The sequence below is a fragment of the Cyphomyrmex costatus genome, unplaced genomic scaffold, assembly GCF_001594065.2.
Source record: "Cyphomyrmex costatus isolate MS0001 unplaced genomic scaffold, Ccosl1.0 scaffold116, whole genome shotgun sequence".
In the NCBI taxonomy this organism is placed as follows: domain Eukaryota; kingdom Metazoa; phylum Arthropoda; class Insecta; order Hymenoptera; family Formicidae; genus Cyphomyrmex; species Cyphomyrmex costatus.
In genome coordinates this window covers 241,748-261,833 of record NW_017275130.1, presented here as the reverse complement: position 1 = coordinate 261,833, position 20,086 = coordinate 241,748, and the positions used below count along the sequence as shown (strand labels likewise).

The window sequence follows — 20,086 nt, the reverse complement described above, 5'->3', positions numbered from 1 at the left end:
TCATTAAGTGAAAATTATTAACTATTTATACAACAAAGTATCAATGCAAATGTGTCGTATTATGAAATTTACAAATAATATTATATTAATTCTTTTATTAACAAAGAATGTTAAATCTTTTGAATATATATTTACTTATACAGAAATTATTAGTATTTAGAGACAATAATTAAATCAATTCATGCAACTATGTACATATATTCAGTACAACAGAAACTGGAAACCAATCGCGCATACGAAATATATTTGGCAAAATGTATTATACTACAATATTACAATAATATATGTATTACATATATATAATATCTATATATATATATATGTGTGTGTGTGTGTAATATATATTAAAATAGATTTAACAACAAAGAGATAACCCATTAATTCATCATTAAATTGACCTCACTGCTATATATATATGTATTAGCAACAAAACTTATACATGTATCGCCTCGTTAGCAATATGCATATGTACAAGAAAAAAAGAGATAGTGATATCGTATACATATAGATAGATAGATAGATAAATAGATGGATAGAGATAGAAAAGAAAGAAAAAGAGAGGGAGGAAGGGAGGGGGGGAGAGAGAGAGAGAGAGAGAGAGAGAGCGCACCACACAAGTTGGTTAATACCTAACTATTATACATTAAACAGTCATCTTATATTTACTGCAATCTATTTCAATTACGAACGCTAAAACAAACAGTTTCACGACACCCCGGGGAATCTGGTCTCGAATTTCGTGCTCCTCGGAACGATCGTCTTATCTTGACGTATCGTTGGTGCGCGTCCCCGTAGTTACGTCGAAGATGATTTAAGGAGATAGATTTACGCGCCGTCCCGAGTCTCACCGGTTTGCCATAGACCCGATGCAGGGACACCTTAATTGGTTTAGGTTTTCCTGATATCGAATTTTACGAGACGACCGGCAAGGAATGCGATAGTACGTACGCTTAGCTATAAAGATAACTAAAAGAAATACCAGTATTATTTATCAAGAACGCTGCAGTTGATTGCTATTCTTTTTGTCAAAGAGATCAGTCCTATACATATTGTATACATGTGCGTATAAACACATATATATATATGTATATACATGCTGTATATTTTTTATACACACACACATATTGTGTACGTAAAAAAATAACAATACCCAAAACGAATTTATTCATATCAGGCTTTGTTTTCAGATAACATTTTCAGTAATTAATAAAATAATAAATTCATCATACACATGAATATCCTGTTTTTATTGTTTAATCTCAATTACCCAATAAACACAAACATGAGCAGAGATAGCAGTTTACACACACACAGCAAGGATTCATTAAGTTCAGATCTAACTGGCTAATATTTAAAGTCGATTTTCACGAAAACAAAGCTTCATAAAAAAAATTTTACTATACGTTGCCGATATTTTTTCATGTAAAATCATCCCCTTCCTAGTTGTACCATCAGTTACATTTTGGTATATATGAATGCACTCACGCGCGCGCACACACATACGTATACTTATACACACACGTATGTATATGTTCACGTGCGTTTACACGGTGTAAAACTACACAGTAAAAAATGATCAGAACAACGAAAATTCCTGAGCGCAAATTGCGACAGTGAAATTCATTTTAGAGACATGTATACATTTCGCGGGAAAAATCCTAAGGGGATAGTACAGAGGTAACGTTTATACCGCGAAAGTTTTTCTACTACCGTATACATGCATGAGCGTGCCGACAAGCGCTTTATTCCCCTGATTTGCTGCACTTTTCACGCACGTGACAAAGTAGGCCGACAGCGTACATTGTGACGGATACACTGTGATGTGTTCCAACTGGGACGAGTCGATGCAACGAAAATAACGATCATTACCAATGCCGTTGGCACAAAATCCGCGCCACGAAAAAAGAATTTGCCAACATCCTAACTTCATCCATATATAATGAAATAAAAGGCATACAATAATTTTAAAAATAATTCCTTTTCAGCGAGCATAATCTTTTAATTTGATATTATTTGTTTTGATAAGTTTAAATCTATGCAGTGTTGGCTCTGTGTAAGAAAGTATAAACTTATATATTTTCCTAAAATAATTTTCTTTTAATTAATTGAAACTTTCGTTATATTTATTTACAAGCTGATTTACCTACATATGTTCAAAAAATTCAGGTTAAAGGATATATTCATGAAGTTTATTTTAAATATCGTGCAGAAACTGTATGTTATAAATACTTTTAAAGTTAATATAAATATTTTATATTTTATATTGATAACAAATCAAAAGTCTCTCTCTATAATTATTTATAATTATTTCAGCTTTCTATATTCATTTATATAATTTTTTATATCAAAAGCTAATTCTTGACATGTAAACCGAGATCAATATATTATATGATATATCATATATATTATATTATTACTTCATAAGAAGGAATAAAATATACAATACTCTTTATTAATTAGATTCACTTCATTTACATTTAAAGGTTAATATAGAGATAATATATCCTTATAAAATAATGTTACATTTTGCTCGAACATTCATACCTTTTATCTTTCGTATTCAATTTCTCTCTGTCCCAATTCTTCTCATACATGATAATAAACTAAAAAGACTACTGTTATACATCTCATATACATATCATGTCGTTTCAAGATTTTTATTAACATCTTCTGGATGATGCGTTTTTAGATCTACAAGTTTTTAAGTATCCTTTTTACAGTTTAACTTCTCGGGCAGGTGTAATTTCAGCTGCTCGTAAAAATTCATAATTCCCAACTACGTGTACACTATTAAATTTAATATTAACCCTTACAAAAGTTCTCGGCCAAACGTTGATACGGCATATAATTTCAAGAAATTGCCGGTGAAATTAATCCGATAAATATTACATCGTTGAACATTACAGCAATAATGCTAGCGACATTACCGTAAAAGTTACACACATCGTTATTACACGCACGCATACAATTGTGACCCTTCTAATTATCGCGCCATTGTTGAATGGCGCCAAGTCATCGCGAACTACTTTTGCCTCCTACGCTTTTAACCGCGCCGTAAATCCATGCTCGTGAAATATTCCAATTATAATTGGCTCTAACTTTTTTCATATGGGCCAGGGACTTACAGCCGCGGACGAGAAAATTATTCTCCATGGACCCGCGGGTTATGCAACTCGGTCAACCAAGAGACCGACCATACTGCAAGCGCGCTGGTCCACGTACGGTCATTACATTAGAACACGTGGAATTGGAAAATTCGCTGCTAGCACTGTCTCTCGTTGAACCTCGTACTCGAGGTTACGCGATTTGCCATGCGATTTCAAATATTCCTTTAGAAACGACCGGGCATTACTTTATACTCGGATAAGTCCTTTCAAAAGCATCGTTTCAAAGGATGTGTTAAAAGCCTTGGAAGTAATAATAGGATTTCGCTTTGTTCGTGAACGTGCCAGTCCGGTTACGCCTAGCTGCAATAAGTATTACAATAATTGACGTGACTCGGCATACAGTGAATAAAGGGAGAAACCATACTTGCATCGACTATACTGACGTTCATCACGGCACATAAAGCTACGCCCATTCTATGATGTACGGCTAATGGACGTAATTACTGTGTTGGCAGTAATCGTTACTCGTGCAAATCATTATTATTAATGTGTGTGTGTATACTATTTTCAATGTGTAACATACGTACATTGTACATGTATGACGGGATACGTTACCATAAATTTCATCTTAACAATCAATGCTTGTCCATCCAATTCGCAAATCTGGTAAAACCGGTACATGTATAACGTATAAAGATGTTCGAGATGATATCACATTTGTGCAAAAACGTGAAAAACTTAAAACAGTGCTGTCAAACTCTAGATATTAGAGAATAGTAATTAAAAATGTATTCAATGCACATATATCTGTCTCATTAAAAACTCACTTCCACGTAGACTGACATTTCCGTTAGCGCATATCGTGTAAAAATTTTACGCCATAGAAATATCTACGCCTGTTACTAACAACGTATTACAGCAAGGAAAGCACTATTATCAACCTTCATACGCGGAATATTACGTTGTACGTGATGTAGGTACACTACAATGGGAACTTGCGTGCATGTATATTTGCGTGTACGTGTGCGTATGCAGCTCACGTTCTGGGCTTTTGTCATGAATTTTCATGCCAAATTTCATGCATATACATTCATAAATACAAATCTCATATTTTTTAAGTAAAATGTTGGGTAGCTTTATATGACTGTGCTGAAGGATTTATTATCCGTAGAGCCAAGGATCTCTCGGAGAACATTACTAACCGCGTTATCTTTGTTGACGTATTTAAAATGTTTAACATTTAAATACATTATCATAACGCATATCAAAGATATTCACATATATATATATTGTATTATAATATATAATATCATTTATTTAATTCTATGATATGCGATACAATTAAAGACGTACGTTTGTAAAAATTTGATAGTTACTTTATCTCAGTGTTTTGATTTATTTTCCTGTTATGTTACTCAAATAATTTGTCATCTAAATTTGTATATCAAATAATAATAATAGTTTTTTGTGATTTATTTTATTGATTTTCGCTTACGTTGGAAATAAAAGCTTTTTCATCATTTTATAAAAAACAAATTCTCGAACTCATGCAGATTGTGCATCCATCAATTTTATACTATACGATGCGACATGTCAGTCACGTCGCGAAGATTCTAGATACTTTCTCCATTTTACATGAAGCACCGACTTTCCACGAGAGGAAAGTAGAATCTCCAAGAAATGCCGATAATTTTACGATATACTATGTCAAATTTTTTGATATTTTGTTTTACCCATAATAAAATTTTGTAATAATATTTAAACAATATTTTTGAAACAATCTAAAATATTTAACAAGCACATTTCACTTTTGTGTGATAAAAATATTTTTATATTTTTTATAGTATTATATTTTTTCATAACATTTTTTTTTAAATGTTAATAAATAATATCTAAATTCAAAATTCATTACAATAAAGATTATTTTAAATATAAAATAAAACGTTTTCCTATTTATTTGACAAAGCCTTTTTATTTAAAATTCCGAAGCTTTTTTTTTTTAAATTCTAATAATTTTTTGATATTACTATTAAGGGAAATTGGCTAGCATTTATTAATAAATTGTTATTTAATCAAAAAAATTAAAGTATGTATATGTATAACAGCTCATATCGTTGCTATTGTATCACATCTATACCTACATATATACATTTACATTATATTTGATTAAAACTTAGTCCGCCATTGGCTATTTTGCGATTGAATTTTTCATCGTAAATGTAACAGGAAAAGTGCTTTCGACTGTTACTAATTTCATTATATTATACAGAGAACCAAAGAGAGGGAGAGAGAGAAAAAGAGAAAGAGAGAGAGGTAGAGGTAGACGAAGAGAGAATACAATATCTGAGCAAAAAATTTATCTATTATTTGAAACGTCGCAACGTGATTGAAGAGTTTCAAATCTCCGACTATAAAATATCGATAAATAGAGATTAACAACAGCATGCCTATTAATATGCGATAATGTTTCGCAATAATGCTGCACAAAATAAACTGAATGATGTACTTGATTGAAAATGTGAATATTAGAGAAAATTTATAGAAAGTCTTTTAATTTCTACAAGCGTGAAAAATGTAGATCCTTTTTTATCAGAACTATTTGAGATATAATAAATTGATTCCTATATATTAAAATTCTTTCATTGAGGCTATAAATTTAAAGATTGCAATGCAGAAAAAATAATGATAATTCATATATTATGTATTAAATATATATATTATATACGAATATGTGTGTGTTAATATACCGTTTGATTAAATCTTAGAAACACATAAAAATCAATGTAAACTGTAATTTGTTATTATAAATACAAAAAAATAACAATCACATTAATTTAGAAAGAATATTTCAAATTTTTTATTTCATTTATACCATTTGATGAAATACATTTTCTTGTCTTGTAGAATTGATTGTATAGTTGTTGATAATTAAACATTCCTCCCTTCTACTTAAAGAAATATCAAGAGCTAACCACGATTCTACAACGAATGCATTTCGTCTATAATGTGAACCATTCCCGCAAACATTACTTGGAACGGTTCATGTCCGGAAGTAATTTAAGCCTGGGAACGGGTTAAATTTTCTTCCAGTTCGACGAGAAAGGTCAGTCGGGCGCGATATAATGAAATATCGATTACGCGGTCTGCGGCATTACCGAAATCGTTTCCCTGGCACTCGCTCATGTTGGCCCAAATTATTCCGCTCACTGCATCTAAATACTCTTATATGTAATATTTTTATTATGCATACACACACACAAACACATGTCACTCCTTTTTAGATATTTAGATACATATCTCCTATCAAGTGAGAATTTCTGTTTCATGTATGATATTCGTATATACGTCCAATTCAATTTAATTACAATTTAATTACAAGCCAATACATTTTAACAAATAAATAACAATATTTTTAATAAAACTACAATCATTTCTTTATTAACGAAAATTAAATTGAAGAAAATAAATATATATCACAATAAAGAAAGAACAGAGAATCTGAAATATTTTGCACAATATTAAAGAGAGAGAGAGAGACAGAGAGAGAGAGAGAGAGAGAAACGTGAGTATTTATCAATATAAACATTCTTCCATTTATATTAAGTATATTTATAATTGTGAATTTAATATAAAGTAAAATGAAAACAGTACATTTATTAGATATTTATAATAATAAATAAATTTATAAATTTGTAAAATAAAAAAGTTTCGTAAGGTTTTAGGATTTGATTTTGGATATCCCGATGTAAACTTGGAAAGGGAAATTTATCTCGATTTGATTGTAGGATAAGAGAGAAGAGAACGACGTGGATGATCCATTATACTTTGTACGAACAGACTACTCCTTCTAGCTTTTTTTTTTTTTAATATACGTGAAACGAAATGTGTATTTCCGCGACGACCGAGAACAACGAGCGTGCATCTCCCGGCGGAATTCGCGCGTAATAGTGCCTGCGCGCACGCTCACTTGTTCATACAGATAAATTTCCGTGGTGGTGAGGGGCATACGAGCGGCACGGCTTCGTTTTGTGGGGCGTAATTGCCGCTACCGAAATCGATGAATATTTCAGCGCGTACAGTGGCGCGCGGGTACGAATGCAGCCGCGTACTTGCGCGCTTGCACACCTCACTACGTATCCGCCGCCGCACACGTACTCCCTTACCCGCCATCCTCTCGCTTTCACTCACCCACCCTCTTATTCTCGCCCTCGTATCACAGTATCTATCCCACCTCCCTTTTGCCACTCCCCAACGCTGGCAACGGTCGGCGAATATGTTTATTCATGCGGTTATTTATTAGTTCGGGCAATTAGCATTAATTAGCGCAATCTGGTACTCCGTTCTACCTCGCAGCGGCACGTCCGCAAGCCGCGAGCAGCGCGACATTGTATAGCCGTAATGTTTTGGCAGTACACAACGAGGCCAGTAACGAGCTGCAAGTTACTGGCTATGATTGGGTTTGCAAACTCTGATGGTTTTCTTTCTGGATCTATTATGAACAAGGAAAGATAATTTCAAACGTCTTTGTTACGCATCATTCTCTCTTTCTTTAAAAAAAAAATTAATTCTTTTATCGGAAAAATATAAATAAAAATGTTCCTGCAAAAATACTAAACTTTATAAGTTTCTTGACAACAAATTTTTCGTAATGTTTAATATAACTTATTAAATCCAATTTATTATATTTCTGTAATAATATACATATAAAAGATAATATAAAATAGGTCAAATAAAATAGACTTTGTATATTTAATTTTAGAAGCAGTTTTATAAAACTACTATTATTTTAATAAAGTTATTATAAATTTTATCTTAGTTATTTTAATGAAGAGAGCTTCTATTTTCAATATACTGTTGCTTGTTGTGTGTGTACATATATATGTGCATATATATATATATATATATATGCAAAACATTATAGAAAACTATTAGATATACAAATAATATATCAATAATTTCACGCTTTATTTCTATTTCGGTATTGAAGTAAAACGAAAGAAACCAAGTTTTCACTTTTGATTATTATAGTCATCACACCAACCAGAATAAGCTACAAGTGCAAATAAATGCGCAATAAATTTAATTGGTTGACACAACATCACGGATGTTCCAACGAAGAAGGCAGAAAGGAAAGCAGTTAAGTGAATGTTTCAGAGATAATAGTCTACTTTCTGGTGCAGCGATCACTTCATTTTATGACCAAGTGCGATCAATTTGTCGCTTCATTCTGATACCTTTTTCATTGGTCAATATCATGTAGTTACGAAGCAAGTTGCAGCCGGAGTTTTCTCGTTACTCGTGTCACGTCAGGTATAGTTGGTAGAAAACAGAATCAAAAGTTAAATGGCAGCCAAAAAATAATGATGATGTAGCAATTTAACATTAAATTAACTACAGTTAAGATATAAAACAATTTATTCTTTATTTATCAACCTGCAATTATATTAATTTTTGCTTTATAGATTTTAACAAAATGCATAAACAGAAACGTTTGTAAATTAAAAATGTTTTGATATCCAAATTAAATCTTTAAAAAAATAGGCTGAACGTAAACAGAATGCAAATTTCTAGATAATAAAATTTAATTTATAAAGAAATTAAAGTAATGAAGAAAACATTACTTCCAATGCATTATAAATGTAAGATATTATGTAAATAGATAAAAAGGATGGATAAAATTAGGATCGTTTTAATATCCATATATTTTCATTACAAACTGTTATCTGTATAACAGTTTTCTATTTATATAATTCTTAAATTTACTTTATTAACTTAAACAAAGATTTCTATTTCAAGAAACTAAAATATAAAATTAATTTATAACTTAATTTTAAATCAATTGATATACGAGGGACTAAAGATTTACAATACGAAATAGAACAGTAATTCAATATTCAAGAAATATTCTATATTCGTTAGTTTCATTACAGAAGGAATAAGTAATAAATCAGGAGAAGTAGAAAGAAACTTATTATTCGAAGCCGTTAATAACATGATACCCATTTCCCAAAATCATTGCGTCCACCGGTGTTATTCGTGCGATAATAGAACAGAAAGGATTGGCAAGATACTAGGCAGACCGGAGCATTAGCATAAATCCGATAGAGATTCCAGGTATTATGAGGATCCAAATTCCTGGCCGTTAAGCCTGTCCTCTTTCCCCGCGTAACTATCCCGCTATCGTGAATACGGTGCATTGGTTTGTGCAGCATGCAGCGTTCGCGAAAAGACAATGGACTCCGATGGCGAGAGATGGAGTAAGAGAGTTCATTAGTCGCTGCCGCGTCTCTTTGCATTAAGTATTGATAACGGAGAACTCTCGAAATAGCGAGCGAAAGGACCGCGACGGGACGCGGAAGTGGGACGTAGTCTTTGTCCGTAACTACTTCTTCGCTGAATTCTATGATCGCGCGGGAAAGTTAGGTGAGAGGTATCGTCTTGGCGATGTCACGATGACTACTTGTCCACGGAATTCGTCTTTGGTATCTGACGGAATACAACTAGACACATTGCAGATGCATTGGTGCCAAAGGTACCACATCAAAGCTCACCTCAAGCCGACTTTGCGCACCAATCCCCAATTATCGTCGAGTGTGCCTGTAAAGTCGTTTCCTTGAGTCATTGTCATTGTCGCACTCTAATCGGTTGTCAAGTAGCGGTTTCTATGTGTAATACGTCCCGTTAACGACCTACCCTACAAATCAGTGAGCATATATAGTGGAATTATGTTCGGTGACGTTATAAGTTTGGCATAATAAGTGATTTCTCGAAAATGCTTACGGAAATAATCATTCGAGTCTTCACAAAAATTTCCATTTTTGAAAAATATGTCACGTATTATTTATTAATTTCACTTTTCAAATAAAAATTGAAAATAGAAATGCATGTATTCTTTTACGTATATACAAATAACATCATAATATGACATAAAGGTCGATATTCGAAAATTAGGAGATGCTGAATAAGAAATAGTATCGCATCGCGCAAAAATACAATAATTTCAATATAATTACGTAATTATTATTATAACAATGTTTTATTTATAAAAATAGGATAATGTGCTGTGCTCGAAAGACGCGGTGACCTATATTACACTAAATAAGCATGATTAATTGACCATGATTCAGCTTAACTCTTCTGTTTCTCCGGCCATAAAGTAAGGGTAATTTCTGATAAATGATGCTTTATTCAACGTCCAATTAGCAAATGTAGCATGTAATAACGGTAGCACAAAAATAGATATTAAATTACAAAGTTATGGAAACTTTATATAAGTTTAAGGACATAATACACCCTCAAAGTAAAAGCTTTATTTTTTTCTAATCTGTTAATTTTAGTAAGTATAACGACGTGTATAATCCTTCAAACGCTACAACGTTGATAGTGTATTGAAAATGTGCATTTTATCACGTCGTGCTCTCAAAGCTTGCTGGAAATCGCGGTAATGCTCGCCGATGCAACTTTCCCCTCGAGTATTTGCCCTCTCTGCATCGCGCTTAATGTACAAATATATATCGTTTCCCACTGTTCTTTTATCTCGTTTGAAAACGGCAGTCCGAAGAGGTTCAAGCGCATGTATAGGTACGTAACCGGAAAGGTAATCGTTCGAACGTATCCTCCCAGTTCGGTTGGAGGTACACAGGGACGCTCCCAAGTTTTATTACCTCTGTTTTTGTCAACCCCCGGAGGGGGTGACCGTTTCTTTCTCTTAGCAGTGATATTTCACTATGGCGAAGAGAAAAAGAGAGAGACCTCTTAAGCGTTTGAATCCATTCGGGCGAGCTAGAGAAATAAGGAAGGGGCAGAAGGGGATAGTTACCCGCACTGCAGAATTGCCATTTTCCGGCCTTTCCCTCTCTATTTTACTCCCCTAATCCCAACGCCATAAATTAGCCGGGACGGAAGTTCGATACGTTAGTCGCATTTGTCCACGGTATACCCAAAATAAAGAGAGGACTTTGTGAAATCATGAGTGCGCGCGCGAGGTGGAGGGAACTGTTCCCTGGATGCAACACTGGGAACTCCTATCTCACGGTTAACAAAGACTAGCCGTATATTTATCTTGACTACTTAAGGTATCGATACCTACAACTCTCTAATGAACAAAAATAGTGACAAATATTTACCCCAATTTGTTCTCACGCTATGTACAGTTCGTCCTATAAACTAAAATGCAACTGGTGTGTGTTGCTCGTTTACTTCATATCGATATTTTGTGCACATGTTCAAAAATGTCACATTTCTTTCCTAAACATTCTGGAGTGTGTAATCAATATGTTACAAACGACAAATATTTAGTTATATCAGAGAAATCTATTCACTAAAAATTTGTAATTTATTATAGAAATAATACTCGAAAATAAAAATATAAATAATTTTAAATTAAAGATAAACAGTTTTTCTTTCAATAAATGATTTAATTTATCATTTAAATAATTTAAAGATGTTAATAATTATTATATATTGAATATTACTGTTTGTTTATTATGACATATTTTGCTTTATTCTGCTATCTATTCAGGTCTATTTGATCCAACATGTCAATTTTTTACTAACATTTTACTTAAAAATGTTTTTTTCTGGCATTTGATTTCTGAACTTCGTCTGTTAACATAAAAAATTTTTTGTGAAATTTCCTTAATTTTTTTATTTTTTATAACTTTTTAATTATATTGACTCAAATAATGTGATCGTACAGTAAATTTGAACAAAGCAAGATTAAAATCTAATGTCGTGCATAAGTATACGTAATTAGTAGCGTATATTATATATTTTTATTAAGTGTGCACGTATAAAAACTTCTAATTTATAACATAATTGTTCCTTAAGTTATTATTAAAGAGAACAATTACAAATGTATTATTATTAATAATAAACATATTATTCCCTATTACGCAATTAATATGTTTATTAAAAACCAGATATCATTAAAAAGATTCTGAATATTGTATAATAATATATTTATATTCATCTATAATTTATTAATATATAAAATATTAATATCACAGATTTATTAATAAAACATATTTTTATTGTTTCATACCGTAATAAATTTTTGATTAATTCTATTTGTAATTTATACGTCGTATAATACGAAGTAATCAGAATACATACATAAGATATATATTAAATTACATGTGCGTGTTAAAATACACACACACCGCACATAAAATTATGAATGAAATTCTATTCTGAAATCTAAAGTAAATTATAGGCTTCCTTTAAACCTAAAAAGAATTAATTAAATTAATTTCATTAATATTATTTTATTTCGTAAGATACATCTTATAGTAATCTGTTAAATTAATATTTCTCTCTCTCTCTCTCTCTCTCTCTCTCTCGCTATTATATCAAAATCTCTCACCTAATTTTCATTTCTGAATGACGCCTTGTAGCGATGTATATTAATGACCGGTCCACACCATACAACGTGCATACAATGGCATGCAGCGAACAATGGTGTGCATCGATTCAAATGAGTCAATCATGGCCAATCTAATTTGGGTATGCGTAAGATCGAAGCACATGGAATGTGATTCATGATCTGTGCTACCTTTATTAACGATTGTTTCTACAATAACAAAGATAATTTTAATAAGATGTTCCGAAAAACTTATAATACTTCAAAGCCATTATGTATCTAAATATAATCATTCCTTTATACTCTGCGCTTTATGTGCTACATTAAAAATTATTTTAACGTTAATTTAAAATTTCTCTTCTTCAAAGAATAGATTAAATAAGTGGTTTTTCTCTAATCTTTAAAAATTAGTTAAAAAATGCCTTCTCAATTCTAATTGAAATCTAAAGTCACTACTATCTTTAGTGAATTTTACTAAAAAATAATATTGTTTTATCCATTAACATATTAACATTTGAAACTTAACGCAGCAGTTTTCTCTTTAATTAGAATTAGAGAAACAGAAAAAAAGAGTTTATTAAATTTAATTTTTCATATAAAATGCTATGCATATTGAAATGTACATAAGTATATTCCAGTTAATTAAAAAATTTTTTATTATTGTAAAATGCAGTATTACGAAAATATTTGCAAATTATTAGAAATTCTGACATATCAATAAATCGATTATTTTAGACATATTTCGATAATGTAATTGACTTTTTACATTTAATACATAATATAGTTAATAATTAAGTGGTATAATGAATTTGTTTAATTACTCTAATCTTTCTTTTTATTTTTGAGATTATGGTAATTGTAACATATAAAAAAGTAATTTTCCAAAACAGGCATACGACATAAATTTTACAGTCTAAATTACAACGTTGTCTGATGATTTTGTAGGAATGTTTTATTTATTCAGTATATATTATACGAAAATGTTGTTCATCGCGGTGAAAATATATGTATAGAGAAACACAGTGATCCTCTGACTGAAGTGTAAATAGGAACGCCGTAAAACTAATCCCGGGATTTGTCTCGGATAGCGCTTTGTTATCCTTAAATTAAATGAGTGTCGTGCCGTTGCCAAGGCTTTTTTGGCAGTCAATGTGGGAAGGCTTTTGGTAGGTGGGACGAGCTCGAGAAAAGGAAGCGAAGTGAGCGAAGAGAAAAAAGACGATGAGGAAGGTAGAAAAGCTTCACTCGCACTCGTCGTCTCGTCCGTTCGTTATTGTCGGCGGGTAAGGATCGTGCCAGGGGGATTGGGAAAAAATTCCCTGCTAAGGAAGGTTTCTCGCCTTCATGAAAACTCTGAGGTTTTATAGATGGAGATAAATAATGTATCAGGATATTGAAGGATAATAGCGCCACGGCAAGAAGAATCGAGAGCTCGGACCAATCGATGGGTAAGATATCCGCCACACTCCAATGTGTACATCTCTATAATCTTGAACCATAATCTCGAGTTTCGTTGAAAACGCGATCGTAGATAAATCAAGACAAGTTTTTGCGTGTTCTTTGTGCTAGCGCTGACTCTACCTGGAGAATTTTATCTTGATTCCGAAAGCTGGAGTAAAAGTAGACCGCAAAGAAGCATGAAAGAGAAATTAAATTTCTCGTGATAACGTTATCGCAGACATATGCGATATACTTTACACGTTTCTGTCTGCATAAAACTGACACGCTGCTTGATAATGGAGCAATCTGTGTTTACAGGAAATTTAGCTTGATAGGCAATCTATTCGTGATAACTTGCAAATTTAATTTAAAATATGTAGAACATATATATGCATATTATAGCAACTGCAGTATTTAATTAAAACAAGAATTAGTCGAATACAACATTAGCATTTATCAAATAAAAAAAAATATTATTTAGTATCCATGTAGCAAGCTGATATTAAATAATAATGTCTTAATGACGTCTTTAATGTCAATAAGACGTCATTAAAACTTCACCTGCTAATTGGATACCAGAGATGTTCGTTAGTTATTGGATTTAAATTTAATTCGGATGCATCTTTCCCCTTTGAGTTGGAAAACTTATAATACACGCGCTGTTAAGTAGCTTCTTCTTGGCACACAGAAGCAGATTATACAAATAAAATGTAAATGTCGTGTACCTATCATGTACAGTTTATCGTGCATGACGCGTCGTTAGTTGCTTGCATCGCGGAGTGTTACGGCATGTCATTAAATTAATGCTGAAATCCTGTAGCACGCAAACTACCGAAAGTTACCGGCCAACTTAAATCCCGGAATCACAATCACAGCACCGCAAAGTGAAGTGTCAACCTGTTTTCCACAACCAATACTTAATAATACTAAAAAAATAATACTAGGGTATCCATATACATCAGCTTCAATATAAAATGTTCATTTCTTTTAAAAAACCATTCATCTTATAATTATAATATAAACTCATGAAATCGAAAACACACATAAATGGTTAAAAAGTCACAGATTCAAAAGTACCCTAAAAACACGTTTTTAAAATGAATTTTTAAATTAAAAAATAAGCTGTATTAAAAATCTAATATTATTAATATTTATATAATTTCTCATCTGTATAAAATGATGTGCAATTTAATAAACACACACATCGAGAATGTGTTATACAAAAAATGCTTATTGATTCAGAGTGAAACAAGTTCTAATGGTAACTCACCCATCGCTTTTTTTGTTTCTTATATATTTTGCACGTTCGCGTTTATAACTTTAATATAAACTTACGCTGCCTGCATATAGAGAAATAATAAGAGCACTACGAGTTACAAATGTGAAAAGACATCAAATATCGCAACATATCTTGTGACAGTTTTACGATGTAATTAACATTAACTTCGCGGAGTAGCCAAAACAAACATTGCGGAATTGGTTCACAACGCTATATATACCCGGATAAGTCACGTACAGCCCTAACCACGCACAGAACGTGCCCCTTTCGAACATAAGCAGACAGCAATTACTCTTAATGTTAGCATACGACGAACTTCATCACTGACCTTCCACAAGGGATGGACGAGCGAGGAACACCTGCGCGACGACGTAAATCGCTGACACAATAATGCGGATCAGCGACATCCATCTAGAACTTGGCGTGACGCCACGACGGGAAAGAACGATTCGCGCCGGAATCTCGGTGCGGACTGACACACGAGAGGTTTACCCGGCTCGGTAGCGACTGGAGTAAAAGAGAGGGTAAGAAAGAGCGGTAGGGAGAGATGGAGAGAGAATGAGAGTAAGAGAGAGAGAGAGAGAGAGAGATTTAGAGAGAGAGAGAGAGAGAGAGAGAGAGAGAGAGAGAGAGGAGGGGGGGGAAGAGAGAATGAGAGACGAGAGGGAGAACGTGATCCTTTCTGGTCTGCCGTGAGCTTTAGGGTTGGTGGTTCGCATGCGCTCGTCGGGGTTCACGTGCCCTCCGCCATCACAAACCGTAAGACCCGCCTTCCTCGTACTGGAGACACGTTCTTAGGATAGCGAGAAACACACGTAGACACCAACGTCAGTTGCATGGTATTCGACCACCAGAGTCCCCTTAGGATAGATAAATGATCGAACGTCCTGCGTTAAACAAGTAGACGCCGGATTATATTTCTGTTTATACAATCTGTGCGCTGCTTTCTCAAAATGCCAAAATTTATTACAACGTATAAAGCAACTACACCTACGACTCCTAATCGATCCGATGCTTAATTAGTGGATGTTATCGTGTTAACACGTTATCGCAAGGAAGTTATTTCAGAAAGAGCAGTTGTCTTGCATTTAAACATCACAATGTCATCGATATGCTTTACAATGCGTCAAGTTCATTTTTGTATACACATTATGAATTTCATATACAATATGTATTTAATTATACAGACTGTATTTTATATATTTTTTAATTTTGTTTAAGATTCGTGTATTTAAATAATTAAACTCTAATTACATAATTAGTACATTACAATCTTGTATATGTTTACATTATAATAATTGTACATTTCTAAAGATTAATTATTTAAATAAATAAAAAGATTTTAAATAAAATTTTTAAAATATAAGCCATAATTTATATTGCAGTTTTAGATTACAATTTTTATTTCACTTATATTACACTTAATTACAAAAATTTGAGTACATATACAAAATCATGATGCTGATAAGTAGTAAGATCAGTCATATGGTCAGCCATAAATTTCACGTCCATCAGAAAAGCCAAGTTTTTCTCTACTGAACTCTTGTACAGATTGAAATTACGTGTTCAATCGAAACGTTACTTTTCAATCTGTGGCGAGTGAAAATAGCTTGAAATCGATCGTCGGTTCGACGGTGAAAAAGATTATCCACTTTTCCGTGTCAGATGATAAGATTTCGTGACCTGTGATTCACCGCATCAGGGCAACGTACACGTGCGGGGACTACTTTAACAGACTGTCGATCAATCAGCAGATATCCTCGTTTATCAACTCTTTAAACGAACCCTAGATCCTAACATGGTTCTACGTGAAGTTCCTTTTTTGATTGCACATACTGTTTCGAGGTTAACGAAGTTGGACGCATCGTTGCTCTTTCTTCGATCGTTTACGTCCTTCAGCGCCATTGTCGAAAATTGTCAAATCAAAAATTACAAAATAACAAGCGATACACTGTGCAAACACTAAAAACTGATTCCCTGTTATGAGCCGAGTAATCGTTAGTGCGATGTATTGGAATGACTAGGATGAAAGTCACCATCAAGAAGGTTGCAAAAGAAATTTATGCGTTTCAAGTCTTTCGGTGGCATGCGAACGAGTAGTGCAAGTCATAAACCCAACCCACAGCTCGCAGGCCAGTATTCGTAAGAGACATTATAGTACCTATATCGTACTATCCCCTAAGGATGACTCTAAGTGCAAGTGTACCGAAACTTTCGTGGGTGCCCTCGTAAACCGGTAAGAGATGGGCTTCAAGGTGACGGCAGGAAGCGAAACGTGTTCCCAGCTCCCCTCCATTCCCCAGCTCTTTTCGTCGCACTTCCTTTTCCGTTCTCTATCTCTCTTTCTTCTTTCTGTAACGTTCTCTTCCTTTCACTCGCGGGTAAGGTAAGCCGACAACATTTCTACTACTACACTTGCCTCGTCACACATATTCCGGCACCGTTGTAGGTGCTTTTGTAGGTCTTTCAAGCGAAGTTTCACAATGGAGGCGCGAGACTCCAAGAAGGAAACTATAGATATTGTCTAAATTATATGTTCTAATTAAAGCGTCCCTTTGTAAAAATCTTACTTATTTCATTAAAACGTCAAATAAAGTGATAAATGGTCTCAATTCGACGTCAAACATTCGTATATAGTATGCCTCATGCACCATTTTCAGCTAATCAAAAATATTTGTATTTGCAATCGTGCCTCTATCATATATATCATTAATATGAAAATACATGTATGTGGACTAATAGATTGACGATATGTGGTTTAAATTAGTGCAAACAGAATACAATATGTATTTAATTATTTAAATAAGTAAATATTGAAAACAGGAATATATATAGGAAAACGTAATGCGCACAACTGATTACGATCTGGTCTTGTTAAGTTTAGAATTATTTATACATCGCTAAGTATTCGCGATATTTAGTATTGTTGAATAATATTAACACAATAATATACAAAAACACAATCTGAATAATAAAGAGATAAAAGGAAGATAATTTTAGATATTTATTAAAATGATATCTGTGAAATCTGGATTACCAATCTGACAAATATGATGAAAATATTATATATTGATATCATAACTACAAAATTTAATTCATTCTTTCTCATTACTATACAATGTATTTGTTTAACACTTACAATAGAGATCATTGTTTGTGTCCAAAAAGATATAATAGATGTTACTAAAGTAATCGTAAAAGCAACAGCATTATCAAAAGCATCATTCACAGCTTTCCATTTATTCTATTTATTTTCCCAACAATTTCTAAAAATTATTAGAAACATGAATAATGCATATATTATGCGTTACTAAATATAGTGTTTAATGTAATTATTTTTTGTATGCAATGAAATAAAGTAAATGTGCTGTTTAATCAATGTGATTTTGTGATTAAAGATCTTTTCTAACGATACGAAAGGTGATAGAAAAAATTATGTAGTTGATATAAACAAGTAAATATGTTATAATCAGAGAGACTTTTCTATTAAATTCAGTACACGCACATCTATAAACATCAATGTGACATACTGAAATATTACCCTGACTACTCGCAATTAAGATTTGCAAACCGTTTTAAATAATGTTTACGGCAAAATTGCACCTAGTTTTACTAATCACGGAAGCTGCTATATATCACGTATAACTTCTAGCCTGCAGGCTGTCTAATGGAAAAGAAAAACTCTATGATCGTTTGTTTTTAGATTCGCATCCGCGATAAAATCAAATTGCACGGAGATCGGGCGAGACGTCGCGGAGGCCGTCCTGGACGTCGAAGCTGCTCCGGAAAATGCCCATTCCCAGTGAAGGACTGGATGCTCATTTCCTGCCGTTGGCGGACCGCAAACGCGAAACGAGTAATTCGATTTTCTGCGAAAGCGCTAAGAGGCGTCCAAAAGCCTCGACTGTGCTCACTCGGTGGTACGGTTGCCGAGTCGAGAAAAGACTCGCACTGCCTCTTTATTCGCCTTCCTCTAAGTACCAAGCTTTTATGCGCTCTAACGCGAGCGTACGAATGCAGCGCGAGGAAACATACAAGAGCAAACGAACGAACTTGAGAACTCTCTTAACAATGAACTCATTCTTTAATCTCGTATACGCATCGCAATTCGCGAGCTTTACTTTTTACCATCGCATCGATAGCATGAGTAACCAATTATCAGATATTAATGCATGTGTGTGATTCACAATCACAATAGATCCTTTTAGACGCGCTTCAAATTATTTTTGCTATGTTTTCTCTATGTAGATTTTATTTTACAAAATTTTTCATTTGCTCTCAATCAATCATTTTACGGTATTTAATCGTTAAATGTCAAGCTGTCAAACCAACCCAACAGAATCAACCCAAATTCACTCAGCCGAATCATATGATTGGCAACCAATTAGAACGGTGGATAAATAACAACAATAATCGCGTGATATCTAACTCCTATATTTTATAAATTGACAAATACATCCTACAAGTTTATTCTACGCATATTTTAAAAAACTTAAATGTTTTAAAGCATAAATAAAAAGAATATCGCACATTATATATAAAAGGTTCATAAGCTTCGTTTGCATAAACCTCAAGGATTCTATCATTTATGAATATTATCGCTTGAATAGAAACTAAATATTTGCCGAAAAATATATATTACAACAAACTTATAGTCAATTTCCATAATACATTCTGGACGTACGTATTATATTGTATTATTAATTAACGCCTATCATTGTGAACATGGTGTTATTAATTAAGCAAGAATCGTATAAAAAGCATGTGAAGCTTACTTCAGCATGTTTGGTTCTACTTCTTAATCTTTTGCATTTGCATATACGCAAGCTGCAAAGATTTAGAAAGATTTTCTCTGTGCATTTTCTCTACGTTTACGTCGAGAATTCTATTCACGAAGGC

At 33.0% G+C, this 20,086-nt stretch overlaps 1 protein-coding gene across 1 annotated transcript in view; it reads right to left on the bottom strand.

Annotated features, from left to right (window-relative positions):
• LOC108777803 (lachesin) overlaps positions 1-15,534 on the bottom strand; it is a 77,924-nt gene extending 62,390 nt beyond the window's left edge. The window contains exon 1 of the mRNA XM_018544784.1: positions 15,516-15,534. The gene's annotated coding sequence lies outside the window, so the exon portion shown is untranslated. The remainder of the gene's footprint in view (positions 1-15,515) is intronic.
• Positions 15,535-20,086: the final 4,552 nt, after the last annotated feature.